Source organism: Ranitomeya variabilis, chromosome 1 (genome assembly GCF_051348905.1).
Source record: "Ranitomeya variabilis isolate aRanVar5 chromosome 1, aRanVar5.hap1, whole genome shotgun sequence".
Lineage (NCBI taxonomy): Eukaryota > Metazoa > Chordata > Amphibia > Anura > Dendrobatidae > Ranitomeya > Ranitomeya variabilis.
In genome coordinates, this window is record NC_135232.1 from 726,534,897 (window position 1) to 726,554,541 (window position 19,645).

The 19,645-nt window shown below is 49.0% G+C and overlaps 1 protein-coding gene across 3 annotated transcripts in view; it reads right to left on the reverse strand.

The window, feature by feature from the left end:
* The window catches only part of LOC143781701 (serpin A3-3-like), a 69,306-nt gene that overhangs the window by 12,050 nt on the left and 37,611 nt on the right, over positions 1-19,645 (reverse strand). The window contains exon 1 of one of the 3 annotated variants that reach the window (XM_077268461.1): positions 17,023-17,043. The exons of the other annotated variants lie outside the window; for them this stretch is intronic. The gene's annotated coding sequence lies outside the window, so the exon portion shown is untranslated. Of the gene's footprint in view, positions 1-17,022; positions 17,044-19,645 lie in introns of those variants that run through there. 3 annotated transcript variants of the gene reach the window in all.

The following is a 19,645-nucleotide window of genomic DNA, read 5'->3' on the forward strand; positions in this document are numbered from 1 at the left end:
TAAAAGTTGGTCCGGGATGGGGCGACACACTGGCGCTAACTGGAGGGGAGTAGGGAGGGGGCACTGACTTGAGGAGAGTAGGGAGGGGCCAATTTGCGACCGGACTAAGCCTGCCTGCCGGCCGCGACCAATTAGCGACGCGGAGTTTCCGTAACAGACAGACAGACAGAAGTACCCCTTAGACGATTATATAGATAGATTAAATACAGGAGATGCCCAGGTTATACCAGCTGTACATATATAATTATATACAGAAGAAACCCAGGTTAGACCAGCTGTATACATACAATTACGTACAGGTGTTACCCAGGTTATGCCAGCTGTACATATATAATTATATACAGGAGATACCCAGGTTATGCCAGCTGTACATATATAATTATATACAGGAGATACCCAGGTTATACAAGCATGCTCAATATCTCTATCTTGAGTGTGTCTAACGAATAGCAAGGTAGTGGTGAAAAAATTAAAATATAACCTTTAATAATTCCTTTGAAAAGACCAGTGGTCCAAAAGACAACACAAACATGCAACAATTATTCAAATGGTGGGTTTCAGTATGTAAGAGAAAGATTTCACATCTATTGAGGACTCTGAAAGCTCTCCCCAATAATATACTTATAATGTGTTATTTCCACATATTTTAGGCCGACAATCAGTAGCGTAGCTACCGGGGAGGCAGAGGGTGCAGGCGCCCTGGATCCGGTGCTCTGAGGGGGCCCACCCGGAGCTACGCTACTGTAACTGTATCGGTGTGCGCAGCGCGCCGACCCAGTTACTTTCTGCGGCAGAGCAGGGAGAATCGGTCTCCCTGCTCTGCCGCCCGGCCGCTATAGGCCCCTGAGCAGGCAGGGGGGGGTGCCCCGGTGCCAGCAGTCATCGGAAGATCAGCTGTACTGGCATTTAGCCGATACAGCTGATCGCATTGATGGGAGAAGGAGCGCTACGCTCCTTCTCCCATCATCCCCCTGTCAGTGTCGGCATCTGACGTCGCCGACACTGACAGCGGGAGCGATGACGTCACTGACCGGCGCCCGCTGTTTGGAGATCAGCGGGCTAGTCTGAACTGGTGCATAACCAAAAAGTCTTACATAGCAAATAGATAATGGCTGCACTCAAGTTTATTGTGCTAAAGCAAGGAAATGTGCAATACATGAAATGTGAACAGCATAATGGCTTGTGAAATTTATGAAAAAACACATGAGATTTTTAGCACAAATTTTGGCCAAAAGTTGTGAGCCCATTCACCAAACGTCAAGGTAATCTCAGATCGAATGGGTAACTGTTGTGAATTTGCTTTTTGCTCCCTCTAGTGGTTACTAGTTTTTTGACTCTGGTTTTTCTGTCATTCCTTTTATCCGCACCTGGGTCGTTAGTTAGGGGTGTTGCTATATAAGCTCCCTGGACCTTCAGTTCAATGCCTGGCAACGTAGTTATCAGAGCTAGTCTGCTGTGCTCTTGTCTACTGATCCTGGTTCCAGTTATATCAGCTAAGTCTGCCTTTTGCTTTTTGCTATTTGTTTTGGTTTTGTATTTTTGTCCAGCTTGTTCCAAATCTATATCCTGACCTTTGCTGGAAGCTCTAGGGGGGCTGGTGTTCTCCCCCCGGACCGTTAGACGGGTCGGGGGTTCTTGAATTTCCAGTGTGGATTTTGATAGGGTTTTTGTTGACCATATAAGTTACCTTTCTTTATTCTGCTATCAGTAAGCGGGCCTCTCTGTGCTAAACCTGGTTCATTTCTGTGTTTGTCATTTCCTCTTACCTCACCGTCATTATTTGTGGGGGGCTTCTATCCAGCTTTGGGGTCCCCTTCTCTGGAGGCAAGAAAGGTCTTTGTTTTCCTCTACTAGGGGTAGCTAGATTCTCCGGCTGGCGCGTGTCATCTAGAATCAACGTAGGAATGATCCCCGGCTACTTCTAGTGTTGGCGTTAGGAGTAGATATATGGTCAACCCAGTTACCACTGCCCTATGAGCTGGATTTTTGTATTCTGCAGACTTCCACGTTCCTCTGAGACCCTCGCCATTGGGGTCATAACAGTTTGCCAGGCCCGTATTAAATGTTTAATGCATTGCAGAAGAGGGATTATAAGAAAGAAGATTCTGAGTTTTTTTTTTTTCCTTCCCCTTTACCTCAGAGTGGCTATGCTTGCTGCAGACATGAATGTCCAGACCTTGATTACAAGTGTGGACCAGCTGGCTACTCGTGTGCAGGGCATACAAGACTATGTTATTAGAAATCCTAGGTCAGAACCTAAAATACCGATTCCTGAACTGTTTTCCGGAGACAGGTTTAAGTTTAGGAATTTCGTGAATAATTGTAAATTGTTTTTGTCCCTGAGACCCTGTTCATCTGGAGATTCTGCTCAGCAAGTAAAAATTGTTATTTCGTTCTTACGGGGCGACCCTCAGGATTGGGCTTTTTCGCTGGCGCCAGGAGATCCGGCATTGGCTGATCTTGATGCGTTTTTTCTGGCGCTCGGTTTACTTTATGAGGAACCCAATCTTGAGATTCAGGCAGAAAAGGCCTTGCTGGCTATGTCTCAGGGGCAAGACGAGGCTGAAGTGTATTGCCAAAAATTTCGGAAATGGTCCGTGCTGACACATTGGAACGAGTGTGCACTGGCCGCTAATTTTAGAAATGGCCTTTCTGAAGCCATTAAGAATGTTATGGTGGGTTTTCCCATTCCCACAGGTCTGAATTATACTATGGCACTGGCTATTCAAATTGACCGGCGGTTGCGGGAGCGCAAAACCGCAAATTCCCTCATGGTGTTGTCTGAACAGACACCTAATTCGGTGCAATGTGATAGAAAAACCGCAAATTCCCTCATGGTGTTGTCTGAACAGACACCTGATTTAATGCAATGTGATAGAATCCTGACTAGAAATGAGCGGAAAATTCATAGACGCCGGAATGGCTTGTGCTACTACTGTGGTGATTCTACACATGTTATCTCAGCATGCTCTAAACGTATAGCTAAGGTTGTTAGTCCTGTCACCGTTGGTAATTTGCAACCTAAATTTATTCTGTCTGTAACTTTGATTTGCTCACTGTCATCTTATCCTGTCATGGCGTTTGTAGATTCAGGTGCTGCCCTGAGTCTCATGGATCTCTCATTTGCTAAGAGCTGTGGTTTTACTCTTGAACCATTAGAAAATCCTATTCCTCTTAGGGGTATTGATGCTACACCATTGGCAGCAAATAAACCACAGTATTGGACACAGGTTACCATGTGCATGACTCCTGAACACCGCGAGGTGATACGTTTCCTGGTTTTACATAAAATGCATGATTTGGTTGTTTTAGGGCTGCCATGGTTACAGACCCATAATCCAGTCCTGGACTGGAAGGCTATGTCAGTCTCAAGTTGGGGCTGTCGTGGTATTCATGGGGATTCCCTGCCTGTGTCTATTGCTTCTTCTACGCCTTCGGAAGTTCCGGAGTATTTGTCTGATTATCAGGATGTCTTCAGTGAGTCTGAGTCCAGTGCACTGCCTCCTCATAGGGACTGTGACTGTGCTATAGATTTGATCCCAGGCAGTAAATTTCCTAAGGGAAGACTGTTTAATCTGTCGGTACCTGAACATACCGCTATGCGTTCATATATCAAGGAGTCTTTGGAGAAAGGACATATTCGTCCGTCTTCTTCCCCTCTTGGTGCGGGATTCTTTTTTGTGGCAAAAAAGGACGGATCTTTGAGACCTTGTATTGATTATCGGCTTTTAAATAAGATCACTGTCAAATTTCAGTATCCTTTACCGCTGTTGTCTGACTTGTTTGCCCGGATTAAGGGTGCCAAGTGGTTCACCAAGATAGACCTTCGTGGTGCGTACAACCTTGTGCGCATTAAGCAAGGTGATGAATGGAAAACCGCATTCAATACGCCCGAAGGTCATTTTGAGTACTTGGTGATGCCTTTTGGGCTCTCCAATGCGCCTTCAGTTTTTCAGTCCTTTATGCATGACATTTTCCGGAAGTATCTGGATAAATTTTTGATTGTTTATCTGGATGATATTTTGGTTTTTTCTGATAATTGGGATTCGCATGTGGAGCAGGTCAGGTTGGTCTTTAAAATTTTGCGTGAAAATTCTTTGTTTGTCAAGGGCTCAAAGTGTCTCTTTGGTGTACAGAAGGTTCCCTTTTTGGGGTTCATTTTTTCCCCTTCTGCTGTGGAGATGGACCCAGTCAAGGTCCGAGCTATTCTTGATTGGACTCAGCCCTCGTCAGTTAAGAGTCTTCAGAAGTTCTTGGGCTTCGCTAACTTCTACCGTCGTTTTATCGCTAATTTTTCTAGCATTGTGAAACCTTTGACGGATATGACCAAGAAGGGCTCCGATGTAGCTAACTGGGCTCCTGCTGCCGTGGAGGCTTTCCAGGAGTTGAAACGCCGGTTTACTTCGGCGCCTGTTTTGTGCCAGCCTGACGTCTCACTTCCCTTTCAGGTTGAGGTGGATGCTTCGGAGATTGGGGCCGGGGCCGTTTTGTCGCAGAGAGGCCCTGGTTGCTCTGTTATGAAACCTTGTGCCTTTTTCTCTAGGAAGTTTTCGCCTGCCGAGCGAAATTATGATGTGGGCAATCGGGAGTTGTTGGCCATGAAATGGGCATTTGAGGAGTGGCGTCATTGGCTCGAGGGTGCTAAGCATCGTGTGGTGGTCTTGACTGATCACAAAAATCTGATGTATCTCGAGTCTGCTAAACGCCTTAATCCTAGACAGGCCCGCTGGTCATTGTTTTTCTCCCGCTTTGATTTTGTTGTCTCGTATTTACCAGGTTCAAAGAATGTGAAGGCCGATGCTCTTTCTAGGAGCTTTGTGCCTGATGCTCCTGGAGTCGCTGATCCTGTTGGTATTCTTAAAGATGGAGTTATCTTGTCAGCTATTTCTCCGGATCTGCGACGTGTGTTGCAGAGATTTCAGGCTGATAGGCCTGAGTCTTGTCCACCTGACAGACTGTTTGTCCCGGATAAGTGGACCAGCAGAGTCATTTCCGAGGTTCATTCCTCGGTGTTGGCAGGTCACCCGGGAATTTTTGGCACCAGAGATCTGGTGGCCAGGTCCTTTTGGTGGCCTTCCTTGTCAAGGGATGTGCGGTCATTTGTGCAGTCCTGTGGGACTTGTGCTCGAGCTAAGCCTTGCTGTTCTCGTGCCAGCGGTTTGCTCTTGCCCTTGCCTGTCCCGAAGAGACCTTGGACACATATCTCCATGGATTTCATTTCTGATCTTCCGCTATCTCAGGGCATGTCCGTTATCTGGGTGATATGTGATCGCTTCTCCAAGATGGTCCATTTGGTTCCTTTGCCTAAGCTGCCTTCCTCTTCCGATCTGGTTCCTGTGTTTTTCCAGAACGTGGTTCGTTTGCACGGCATCCCTGAGAATATTGTGTCAGACAGAGGATCCCAGTTCGTTTCCAGGTTCTGGCGATCCTTTTGTAGTAGGATGGGCATTGATTTGTCGTTTTCGTCTGCTTTCCATCCTCAGACTAATGGACAGACGGAGCGAACCAATCAGACTTTGGAGGCTTATTTGAGGTGTTTTGTCTCTGCTGATCAGGACGATTGGGTTACATTCTTGCCGTTGGCTGAGTTTGCCCTTAATAATCGGGCTAGTTCCGCCACCTTGGTTTCGCCTTTTTTCTGCAACTCTGGTTTCCATCCTCGCTTTTCTTCGGGTCATGTGGAGCCTTCTGACTGTCCTGGGGTGGATTCTGTGGTGGATAGGTTGCAGCAGATCTGGAATCATGTGGTGGACAACTTGAAGTTGTCACAGGAGAAGGCTCAGCGCTTTGCCAACCGCCGCCGCGGTGTGGGTCCCCGACTACGCGTTGGGGATTTGGTATGGCTTTCTTCCCGCTTTGTTCCTATGAAGGTCTCCTCTCCCAAATTTAAACCTCGTTTTATTGGGCCTTACAAGATATTGGAAATCCTTAATCCTGTATCTTTTCGTCTGGATCTTCCTGTGTCGTTTGCTATTCACAATGTATTTCATAGGTCCTTGTTGCGGCGGTACATTGTGCCTGTAGTTCCTTCTGCTGAGCCTCCTGCTCCGGTGTTGGTTGAGGGCGAGTTGGAGTACGTGGTGGAGAAGATCTTGGATTCTCGCCTCTCCAGGCGGAGGCTTCAGTACCTGGTCAAGTGGAAGGGCTATGGTCAGGAGGATAATTCCTGGGTGGTCGCCTCTGATGTTCATGCGGCCGATTTAGTTCGTGCCTTTCATGCCGCTCATCCTGATCGCCCTGGTGGTCGTGGTGAGGGTTCGGTGACCCCTCACTAAGGGGGGGGTACTGTTGTGAATTTGCCTTTTGCTCCCTCTAGTGGTTACTAGTTTTTTGACTCTGGTTTTTCTGTCATTCCTTTTATCCGCACCTGGGTCGTTAGTTAGGGGTGTTGCTATATAAGCTCCCTGGACCTTCAGTTCAATGCCTGGCAACGTAGTTATCAGAGCTAGTCTGCTGTGCTCTTGTCTACTGATCCTGGTTCCAGTTATATCAGCTAAGTCTGCCTTTTGCTTTTTGCTATTTGTTTTGGTTTTGTATTTTTGTCCAGCTTGTTCCAAATCTATATCCTGACCTTTGCTGGAAGCTCTAGGGGGGCTGGTGTTCTCCCCCCGGACCGTTAGACGGGTCGGGGGTTCTTGAATTTCCAGTGTGGATTTTGATAGGGTTTTTGTTGACCATATAAGTTACCTTTCTTTATTCTGCTATCAGTAAGCGGGCCTCTCTGTGCTAAACCTGGTTCATTTCTGTGTTTGTCATTTCCTCTTACCTCACCGTCATTATTTGTGGGGGGCTTCTATCCAGCTTTGGGGTCCCCTTCTCTGGAGGCAAGAAAGGTCTTTGTTTTCCTCTACTAGGGGTAGCTAGATTCTCCGGCTGGCGCGTGTCATCTAGAATCAACGTAGGAATGATCCCCGGCTACTTCTAGTGTTGGCGTTAGGAGTAGATATATGGTCAACCCAGTTACCACTGCCCTATGAGCTGGATTTTTGTATTCTGCAGACTTCCACGTTCCTCTGAGACCCTCGCCATTGGGGTCATAACAGGTAACTAACCTGTCTGCCTAGTGTGAACACTTACCTATGGCTAATAAAATGGTAAAGCCTGCATTTATAGAGGAGGTTAGAACCAACTGTGTTTGGATGTAATTAAAATCACAGCATGGTGAAGGGCGGGGCGTTCAAGTCAGAAAAAGCAATACATAGTAAATATAGAAAAACTGACTGAACAGCCATCTAGTCTGAACTGGTGCATAACCAAAAAGTCTTACATAGCAAATAGATAATGGCTGCACTCAAATTTATTGTGCTAAAGCAAGGAAATGTGCAATACATGAAATGTGAACAGCATAATGGCTTGTGAAATTTATGAAAAAACACATGAGATTTTTAGCACAAATTTTGGCCAAAAGTTGTGAGCCCATTCACCAAACGTCAAGGTAATCTCAGATCGAATGGGTAACTAACCTGTCTGCCTAGTGTGAACACTTACCTATGGCTAATAAAATGGTAAAGCCTGCATTTATAGAGGAGGTTCAGACTAGATGGTTGTTCAGTCAGTTTTTCTATATTTACTATGTATTGCTTTTTCTGACTTGAACGCCCCGCCCTTCACCATGCTGTGATTTTAATTACATCCAAACACAGTTGGTTCTAACCTCCTCTATAAATGCAGGCTTTACCATTTTATTAGCCATAGGTAAGTGTTCACACTAGGCAGACAGGTTAGTTACCCATTCGATCTGAGATTACCTTGACGTTTGGTGAATGGGCTCACAACTTTTGGCCAAAATTTGTGCTAAAAATCTCATGTGTTTTTTCATAAATTTCACAAGCCATTATGCTGTTCACATTTCATGTATTGCACATTTCCTTGCTTTAGCACAATAAATTTGAGTGCAGCCATTATCTATTTGCTATGTAAGACTTTTTGGTTATGCACCAGTTCAGACTAGATGGCTGTTCAGTCAGTTTTTCTATATTTACTATGTATTGCTTTTTCTGACTTGAACGCCCCGCCCTTCACCATGCTGTGATTTTAATTACATCCAAACACAGTTGGTTCTAACCTCCTCTATAAATGCAGGCTTTACCATTTTATTAGCCATAGGTAAGTGTTCACACTAGGCAGACAGGTTAGTTACCCATTCGATCTGAGATTACCTTGACGTTTGGTGAATGGGCTCACAACTTTTGGCCAAAATTTGTGCTAAAAATCTCATGTGTTTTTTCATAAATTTCACAAGCCATTATGCTGTTCACATTTCATGTATTGCACATTTCCTTGCTTTAGCACAATAAATTTGAGTGCAGCCATTATCTATTTGCTATGTAAGACTTTTTGGTTATGCACCAGTTCAGACTAGATGGCTGTTCAGTCAGTTTTTCTATATTTACTATGTATTGCTTTTTCTGACTTGAACGCCCCGCCCTTCACCATGCTGTGATTTTAATTACATCCAAACACAGTTGGTTCTAACCTCCTCTATAAATGCAGGCTTTACCATTTTATTAGCCATAGGTAAGTGTTCACACTAGGCAGACAGGTTAGTTACCCATTCGATCTGAGATTACCTTGACGTTTGGTGAATGGGCTCACAACTTTTGGCCAAAATTTGTGCTAAAAATCTCATGTGTTTTTTCATAAATTTCACAAGCCATTATGCTGTTCACATTTCATGTATTGCACATTTCCTTGCTTTAGCACAATAAACTTGAGTGCAGCCATTATCTATTTGCTATGGAGATCAGCGGGAGCAGCGCAGGAACCAGGAAGAAGAGAGGTGAGTATTTATTTATTTACTTTTTATGGGGTGCTGTCTTATTACAGGGTCTGACCATAGGGGTGCTGCCTCATTGTAGGGTCTGAGTATGGGGGTGCTGCCTTATTACAGGGTCTGTCTATGGGGGCTGCCTTATTAGAGGGTCTGCCTATAGGGGTGCTGCCTTATTACAGGGTCTGACTATGGGGACTGCCTTATTACAGGGTCTGCCTATAGGGGTGCTGCCTTATTACAGGGTCTGACTATGGGGGCTGCCTTATTACAGGGTCTGACTATGGGGGCTGCCTTATTACAGGGTCTGACTATGGGGGCGCTGCCTTATTACAGTATATTGCCCAGCCACGTAGTAAATTGCCCAGTGACGTAGTATATTGCCCAGCCACGTAGTATATTCCCCAGCCACGTAGTATACAGCATAGAGCCACGTAGTATATTGCCCAGCCCACGTAGTATATTGCCTAGTCATGTAGTATATTGCCCAGTGACATAGTATATTGCCCAGTGACGTAGTATATTGCCCAGCCAGGTAGTATATTGCCCAGTAACGTAGTATATTGCCCAGCCACGTAGTATATTGCCCAGTTACGTAGTATATTGCCCAGTTACATAGTATACAGCACAGAGCCACGTAGTATATTGCACAGCGACGTAGTATACAATACAGAGCCACGTAGTATATTGGTCAGTCACGTAGTATATTGCTCAGCTACGTAGTATATTGCCCAGCCACGTATGTCACAGGTTAAAAAATAAAAAATAAACATATACTCACCTTCCAGGGCCCCTTGTAGTCCTGTCGCCTCCTTCTCGCGCAGTCGCGCAGGACCTGTGATGACGTCGCGGTCACATGACCGTGACGTCATGGCAGGTCCTTCTCGCAGACCGTCCTTGCCACTGGAACCTGCCGCTTGCATGGAGCGGTCACCGGAGCGTCGCGAGCAGCGGGAAAGGTGAGTATATAATGATTTTTTATTTTTTTTATTATTTTTAAACATTAGATGTTTTTACTATTGATGCTGCATAGGCAGCATCAAAAGTAAAAACTTGGTCACACAGGGTTAATAGCGGCGGTAATGGAGTGAGTTACCCGCGGCATAACGCGGTCCGTTACCGCCGGCATTAACCCTGTGTGAGAGGTGACTGGAGGAGAGTATGGAGCGGGCGCCGGGCACTGACAGCAGGGGAGAAGGGAGGGACTAATCGGACAGTGGCCGCTAGATGGTGGCCCAATTCTAACGCATCGGGTATTCTAGAATATGTATGTATGTATGTATATAGCAGCCACATAGTATATAGCACAGGCCACGTAGTATATAGGAGCCATGTAGTATATAGCAGACAAATACTACGTGGCCTGTGCTATATACTATGTGGCTGCTATATATAAACATACATACATATTGTAGAATACCCGCTGCGTTAATACAGGCCACGCAGTATATAACAGTGGCCACGCAGTATATAACACAGGCGACGTGGTATATAACACTGGCCACGTAATATATAGCACAGCCCACGCAGTATATAGCAGCCACGCAGTATATAGTGCAGCGCCCCAGAGTCCTGGTCGTTGCAGTACTGTGGCTCCGCCACTATGGGGAGCTATGGTGCGTCCGATGGCACTGAAGGAGTTCATCTGATCAGGTATCACAGACACCAATACATTTCACAGCCGGGCCTCCGGGGGGAGCTAAGGGTGCTATTCATTAGGCCACTCCCCACCATAGTGGGTAAACTGGGGGTCAGGCAGGAAGTTAGATGAGAAAGCTGACTGGGTTGGAACCAGGCAACACCTTGTGGCAGAGGGTGTTGTAGGGGAAGATACAGTAGGGTCTCTGTCAGGGGTGGGATCCTGACAGAGGCTTGGCAACGAGAACGAACGTAACGGGACCGTGCCTGCTCCGGGTAGCGGCGGTGCCCAAGAAAGGATTAGAAGAGAGATAGATTGTGCTGAGTGAGAAACGGGATCACGTAAAGGAGAAATACCAGTAGGAGTCGTGCTGTAAGACCGAAGCAACATCCTACTGAGGCGCACTACCGGTGGCCGGAACGCCGAGGGAGTAGAATAACATTCAGCTTAAAGCAATACTCCAAACAGCGGCAGGACAGTCAGTCTCAGGCGGGCTGTCTAACTCAAATCACCTATGAAGTCTTGGGAGGCAATTGTGGGAGAGGGGCGTCTCTAGGGTCCCGGAAGAACTCCAGGCCTACCCGTCAAATGGGTGCCGTTCCTACCCGAACCTCAGGGAGGGACGGAGGATTAGCAGAACATCATCTAGTCGAGTTGTGAGGGAACTTCAGAAACAGACACAACAGTTGTGGGGTACTTTCCGTAAGCGCAGCAGGGAAGGACTACAACACATAGCGCTAGGGGGAAGGCACAGATTTCCTCCTGTGAAGAGAACTCTGGAAGTGTCATTGGACCGGCCGGACTTGCGCAGCCTGGTGAGCCGTATTCTGGACTGAGGACTCAGAGATCTTCAGTAAAGAGGTAAAGAGACTGCAACCTGGTGTCCTCGTTATTTACCGCGACCTGCACCCCACAACTGCACCGTTACAACACCACTTATTGTACTGGACGTCCCCCACTGATGGACAGGGCCACGGACCGGGTCTAGCCACCGTGACAACCCCAGAACTGGACAGAGACTCTCAGAGGCCCGGCTCCGGGTGCCCCTCGGCCCTGCGGCGGTGTGGGGGCGCTCCAACTTGGCGTCATGAACAGGATCTACTTAAGCCTGAAGAATCAGGTCATGTGTGCCTTGGAACTGTGATTTACTGTGCTTGGGCTGTACTTTATTGCAAAGACTGTGGATTGTCACTTGCCGCCAAAAGTTCGCGCCAAAACCGCCGCCATTACAGCGCTAAGGAGAGCGCAGGAGAAGAAGGGCGTGGAAGTGGGCGTGAACAAGCTGAAGAGCGCGAAAGACAATGGCCGCCCAGTCTAAATATCTCGGCCCCTTGAGGACGTGTCCGTCAGCAGCCGAGATCCGCCTCCTGATCCTCAATGGTGGGCAGAGACAGAGAAAACGAAACCGCCCACGAAGGAGAGAGCGGGAAAAGGACCAGGAAGAAGAAGCGAGCAACATGGAGGACACCATGGCCAGCCGCCCGGAGCCGGAGTGTGGGGTCGGAGCCGAGGACTCCCCCAGCTACCCGGAGAGGCACCGCAGCCAGACCTCCACAGTTGACGCTGACCTCCTGCAGACCGGAGCGGACGAGCTGATCCACCAACCCCGGCGGATGCAGCTGAGCACTGAGGCCGGGTGGAAGAAGACCATCATCGGGAGCCTCGCCAGACGTCTGTCGGCAGCCTCGTCTGGTCCGGAGCAAGAAAGAAGTTCCAGCGCTCCGAAGCCAGAAAGCAGGGCCCTGCCGGAAAGCGAGATGCTGCAAGCAGAGATGACAACGCCGCAGCACAAGGCCCCGCAACCAGCGTTCCAGACCCCAGCGGAGGCAGAGCAGACCGGCACCGGAGGGACCGCATCTGAAGCAGGTATGAAGGATGACCCTGCCCTGACGACTGACACCACTCCAGCGACTGCTAGTGCCACAGCTGCTGACTCCGTTCCAGTGACTGATCTTGCAGCAGCCGCTACCTCTGCTGCAGCAAATGCCCATACTCAAGCTGCGCAGACCTCCATCGCTGCGCATGATTTAACTGTACATGAGAGACGGATTAACGGCGTGTGTCCAGCACTAGGTGCAACCCTGGACTTCACCCTTCCCGGGCCAAGAGGGGTTAAGTGCCAGGTGCAGCCCTGGAAGCCGTTCAACTAAGCCTCGGAAACCTGAAACTGTAAATAGTTAACTGTTTATTTCCTTGCTGTTTTGCTGCTAAAACCCGTCCTGGGTTAACTCTTAAAGGGATCCCTTTGTTTACCCGGGATCCCCATTGCTTTTTTATTTTTGCTTTCACTTTCATTTTTGCTTTTTTGTTCCACAATGTTATAAAAACTGCTGAATCATGAACAATGCATGATACAAACTTCTTGTAAATAGTTTGCGCCTTCTTAAAGGTGCTATCTACTGGTTCTATATGAAGAAAGGACACTTTGCGAAGATATTGTTTTTTTTTTGAAACATCACTGGAGTCCTTATTGCAAACAGACTTGCAGCTTGAGGAGTTGCACTACCTCATAGAGACTTGGTCCCCTCTTAAAGGGGATGTTCACTGATGGTAATTAGAGAATGATGTTGCTCTAAAAAGAAAGTTAATGATGCTGCTGATATGTACAAGTTGTATGTAACTAAATTGTTGAAAGAAAGAAGTGTTTAATAATGTGTTCTGAGATAAAGTGATTATTGGAAAGATGCAGTAGACCCGTAGGGGTAGACATGAAGTCCTGCACAAGTGAAAGTTAGAAGAAAGATGCAGTAGACCCGTAGGGGTAGACATAGAGTTCTGCATGATTGCTAGTAAGAAAGTAATGATGGAAGTCAAGAAAATGTTGATAATGTTGATAAGAAACTGGGGATAGAAGGTAAACCCTGAGTCCTCCATAGTAAGTTGGTTATTGTAAAGAAAGAGTTAATAATGTGTTACAGAGGACAGAAAGTGAGCCCGTAGGGGTTAGTTAGTGAGTCCTTCTAGGAGTCATGTAGAGATGGCTCAGTGCTCTCAAATTGAAAGAATGTTAGGATCTATACTGTGTATAGAAGTCGAAAAGGCAGTAGGCCCTGGCTGAACGGGGCGGTCCTGTAACCAAAAGGAGAGGCAGTAGGTCTGGTGCCGATAGGACAGGCGGTCCTGCAGATTTAAAGAAGGAGAATGAAAAGTTAACTTACCTTATAATGTGATTATAGGAAGGTCTTTAGTGGATACAGAGTGTATGTCCTTAAAGGCAACGTTAAAGTATTGTTCAGCAATTTTTGCACTTAGTAGAATATCCGGTTGGGTAAGAAGAGTTATTTATAGCATGTTGCTATGTTATTTAACCATGTTTGTAACGTTCAAGTGTCCTTACCTCCCATAAAGGGAAGCCTGTTCAAGTATACTTATTATTTTTGCACTCAAACAAAACTGTATGTCTTTTTACTAAACTTGTATTGTTGTTTTCTTCCCAGTCCCGGAGTACTGTGTTTAACCAGGGGGGAGTGCAGCGCCCCAGAGTCCTGGTCGTTGCAGTACTGTGGCTCCGCCACTATGGGGAGCTATGGTGCGTCCGATGGCACTGAAGGAGTTCATCTGATCAGGTATCACAGACACCAATACATTTCACAGCCGGGCCTCCGGGGGGAGCTAAGGGTGCTATTCATTAGGCCACTCCCCACCATAATGGGTAAACTGGGGGTCAGGCAGGAAGTTAGATGAGAAAGCTGACTGGGTTGGAACCAGGCAACACCTTGTGGCAGAGGGTGTTGTAGGGGAAGATACAGTAGGGTCTCTGTCAGGGGTGGGATCCTGACAGAGGCTTGGCAACGAGAACGAACGTAACGGGACCGTGCCTGCTCCGGGTAGCGGCGGTGCCCAAGAAAGGATTAGAAGAGAGATAGATTGTGCTGAGTGAGAAACGGGATCACGCAAAGGAGAAATACCAGTAGGAGTCGTGCTGTAAGACCGAAGCAACATCCTACTGAGGCGCACTACCGGTGGCCGGAACGCCGAGGGAGTAGAATAACATTCAGCTTCAAGCAATACTCCAAACAGCGGCAGGACAGTCAGTCTCAGGCGGGCTGTCTAACTCAAATCACCTATGAAGTCTTGGGAGGCAATTGTGGGAGAGGGGCGTCTCTAGGGTCCCGGAAGAACTCCAGGCCTACCCGTCAAACGGGTGCCGTTCCTACCCGAACCTCAGGGAGGGACGGAGGATTAGCAGAACATCATCTAGTCGAGTTGTGAGGGAACTTCAGAAACAGACACAACAGTTGTGGGGTACTTTCCGTAAGCGCAGCAGGGAAGGACTACAACACATAGCGCTAGGGGGAAGGCACAGATTTCCTCCTGTGAAGAGAACTCTGGAAGTGTCATTGGACCGGCCGGACTTGCGCAGCCTGATGAGCCGTATTCTGGACTGAGGACTCAGAGATCTTCAGTAAAGAGGTAAAGAGACTGCAACCTGGTGTCCTCGTTATTTACCGCGACCTGCACCCCACAACTGCACCGTTACAACACCACTTATTGTACTGGACATCCCCCACTGATGGACAGGGCCACGGACCGGGTCTAGCCACCGTGACAACCCCAGAACTGGACAGAGACTCTCAGAGGCCTGGCTCCGGGTGCCCCTCGGCCCTGCGGCGGTGTGGGGGCGCTCCAATAGCACAGCCCCCACAGTATATAACATTGGCCACGTAATATATAGCACAGCCCACGCAGCACATAGCAGCCACACAGTATATAGCACAGCCCCCACAATATATAACACTGGCCACGTAATATATAACACAGCCCACGCAGTATATAGCAGCCACGCAGTATATAACTTAGCCACATTAGTATATAGCAGAGATGTAGTATATAACAGAGCCCACTCAGTATGTAACACAGCCCACGTAGTATATAGCAATGTGGGCACTATATGCGTGGTTAAAAAAGACTTAAAATAAAAAATAAACATATACTCACCTTCCGAAGGCCCCTTGAAGTCCTGGCGCCGGTGTTCGGTGCACGCAGCAGCTTCCGGTCCCAGGGTTGGTATGCGCGCAGGACCTGTGATGATGTCGCGGTCACATGACCGTGACGTCATGGAAGGTCCTTCTCGCATAGCATCCTTGGCACCGGAACCTGCCTCTTTCACTGCCGAGGACAGCGGGCGACGTCGGAGGGTGAGAATAACCTTTTTTTTTTTATTATTCTTATTTGTAACATTAGATCTTTTTACTATTGATGCTGCATACGCAGCATCAATAGTAAAAAGTTGGTCACACGGGGTTAATAGCTGCGTAACCGGAGTGCGTTACACCGCGCTCCGGTAACTCTGGCATTAACCCTGCGTGAGGGCTGACTGGAGTGGAGTATGGAGCGGGCACTGACTGCAGGGAGGAAAGAGCGGCCATTTTGCCACCAGACTGTGTCCTTCGCTGATTGGTCGTGGCAATGGTTGTGGGCGCTTTGCTACGACCAATCAGCGACTTGGATTTCCAAGACAGACAGAGGCCGCGACCAATGAATATCCGCGACAGAAAGAAAGACAAAGAAAGAAAGAAAGAAAGACAGAAGGACAGACGGAAGTGACCCTTAGACAATTATATAGTAGATATTCTGTCATTCATTATATGACCGGTAGGTAAACTTCATTCTTAATTTCTAGGGAAAATGGCAGTGATGCCACAGTCAACGCATGTAACGCTTTCAACTGTCTCTAAGTCTGTGTATCTGCCTATGGATTGTAGACCCACTATGCTAAGACTGCACTCACCCTGGTGGGGCGTATAAAAGCAGCTACCTGGTATTCACTGGAACCTCGGGTACTCTAGAATATGTATGTATGTATGTTGCGCTGTGAGTGGTGTTTAAATCCCGCACAAATATCGCTGATTGGTCGCGGCCGGCCGGGAGCAACCAATCAGCGAAGCATGTCTCAAATCCCTCGCCAATGCGCGGGAGGACTGCGCCTGTCGGGGGTTGGGGGCGCAGGATGTTGGGGATTCTGGGCGCAGGATGTTGGAGGTTTGCACATGCTTGGCGTAGCCGCAGCTCTGCTCCCTCTTCCCGGCGCCCCTACTTCTCATTCGGGTGCCTCTGCTCCCTCTCCCGGGGGACCCTGCTCCTTCTCCCCGGCGCCACTGCTTCTCACTCGGGCGCCTCTGCTCCCTCTTCCGGGGGACCCTGCTCCTTCTCCCAGGCGCCACTGCTTCTCACTCGGGCGCCTCTGCTCCCTCTCCCGGGGGACCCTGCTCCTTCTCCCCGGCGCCACTGCTTCTCACTTGGGCGCCGACCCTGCTCCTTCACCCCGGCGCCCCGGATCTCTGCACATGCAGGACTCCGGGTGCCCGCACACAATGGGTAGTCACAGGCCGGCGTCCCCGCAGTGCCCTCTGCCCTCCACTCTTTGCCCTCTCCCGGTCCCCAGCTTCCTCACCGCCTCCCTCGCTCACCCTGGCCGGTACACACACTGTCCGGGGGACCCTGCTCCTTCTCCCCGGTGCCCCGGCTCCCACGCCCCGGCTGTCCGCACATGCAGGACTCCGGGTGCCCGCACACAATACGTTGTCACAGGCCGGCATTCTCGCAGCCCCCTCTACACTCCACTCTTTGCCCTCTCCCGGTCCCCGGCTTCCTCCCCGCCTCCCTCGCTCACCCGGGACGGTACACGCACTGTCCAGACACCTCCACATTCCCTCCTGGTGGGTACACTGTCCCGCTCCTCTCTCCTGTACATCGGCAGAGATGGTGGAGACCACACCGCTTCCTGGAAATCCCGCTTCGCTGATTGGTCAGGGCCCAGTCGGCTGTGACCAATCAGCGACGCAGGATTTCCGGGACAGACAGACGGAAGTGCCCTTAGACAATTATATATATAGATTGTGGACTATTTGGTGCATTATGATACTGTATATGGAGGCTATGTAGGGGGCCATCATATGGAGATCATATGGAGATTACAGTGTGGGGGTCATTATACATTGTTGGAGCCATAAAACAGTTTGGGGGCTACTAAGGGGTCAGTATACTGTGTGGGTGGTACTGTACAGTGAGGGGGCATTATATCATGTATAGGGGAGCTGTACGGGGGGAGACTCGGGACATTATTAAATGTAAAGTGGGCACTTATTGTTGTAAGGGAACTCAGGTTACTGTGACTATCAAAGGGGCACACAGGGTATTATTACTTTCTAGGGGGCAAAATATGGGCACTGTTTTCTAAGGCACTTGCATCTGGCATTACTATATTATAGAGGGTTACTTTAGAATTTAGAGGGCACAGAGAACCACACAACAGGTGCAGTAATAGGGACACATACAGCAGCAGCGGCTCAGTATTGGGGTATCAGGTGGAGTAATAGGGACGCATACGGCAGCAGCGGCTCAGTATTGGGGTATCAGGGGCAGTAATAGGGACACATACGGCAGCAGCGGCTCAGTATTGGGGTATCGGGGCAGTAATAGGGTCACATACGGCAGCAGTGGCTCAGTATTGGGGTATCAGGGGCAGTAATAGGGACACATACGGCAGCAGCGGGTCAGTATTGGGGTATCAGGTGCAGTAATAGGGACACATATGGCAGCAGCGGCTCAGTATAGGGGTATCAGGTGCAGTAATAGGGACACATACGGCAGCAGCGGTTCAGTATTGGGGTATCAGGTGCAGTAATAGGGACACATACGGCAGCAGCGGCTCAGTATTGGGGTATCAGGGGCAGTAATAGGGACACATACGGCAGCAGCGGCTCAGTATTGGGGTATCAGGTGTAGCTATAGGGAAACATACGGCAGCAGCGGCTCAGTATTGGGGTATCAGGGGCAGTAATAGGGACACATACGGCAGCAGCGTCTCAGTATTGGGATATCAGGGGCAGTAATAGGGACACATACGGCAGCAGCGGCTCAGTATTGTGGTATCAGGTGCAGTAATAGGGACACATACAGCAGCAGCGGCTCAGTATTGGGGTATCAGGTGGAGTAATAGGGACACATACGGCAGCAGCGGCTCAGTATTGGGGTATCAGGGGCAGTAATAGGGACACATACGGCAGCAGCGGCTCAGTATTGGGGTATCGGGGCAGTAATAGGGTCACATACGGCAGCAGTGGCTCAGTATTGGGGTATCAGGGGCAGTAATAGGGACACATACGGCAGCAGCGGGTCAGTATTGGGGTATCAGGTGCAGTAATAGGGACACATATGGCAGCAGCGGCTCAGTATAGGGGTATCAGGTGCAGTAATAGGGACACATACGGCAGCAGCGGTTCAGTATTGGGGTATCAGGTGCAGTAATAGGGACACATACGGCAGCAGCGGCTCAGTATTGGGGTATCAGGGGCAGTAATAGGGACACATACGGCAGCAGCGGCTCAGTATTGGGGTATCAGGTGTAGCTATAGGGAAACATACGGCAGCAGCGGCTCAGTATTGGGGTATCAGGGGCAGTAATAGGGACACATACGGCAGCAGCGTCTCAGTATTGGGATATCAGGGGCAGTAATAGGGACACATACGGCAGCAGCGGCTCAGTATTGTGGTATCAGGGGCAGTAATAGGGTCACATACAGCAGCAGCGGCTCAGTATTGGGGTATCAGGGGTAGTAGTAGGGACACATACGGCAGCAGCGGCTCAGTATTGGGGTATCAGGGGTAGTAGTAGGGACACATAAGGCAGCAGCAGCTCAGTATAGGGGTATCAGGTGTAGTTATAGGGACACATACGGCAGCATCGGCTCAGTATTGGGGTATCAGGGGCAGTAATAGGGACACATACAGCAGCAGTGGCTCAGTATTGGGGTATCAGGGGCAGTAATAGGGTCACATACGGCAGCAGTGGCTCAGTATTGGGGTATCAGGGGCAGTAATAGGGACACATACGGCAGCAGCGGCTCAGTATTGGGGTATCAGGGGCAGTAATAGGGACACATACGGCAGCAGCGGCTCAGTATAGGGGTATCAGGTGTAGCTATAGGGACACATACGGCAGCAGCAGCTCAGTATTGGGGTATCAGGGGCAGTAATAGGGACACATACGGCAGCAGCGGCTCAGTATTGGGGTATCAGGGGCAGTAATAGGGACACATACGGCAGCAGCGGCTCAGTATAGGGGTATCAGGTGTAGCTATAGGGACACATACGGCAGCAGCAGCTCAGTATTGGGGTATCAGGGGCAGTAATAGGGACACATACGGCAGCAGCGGCTCAGTATTGGGGTATCAGGGGTAGTAGTAGGGACACATACGGCAGCAGCGGCTCACTATTGGGGTATCAGGGGCAGT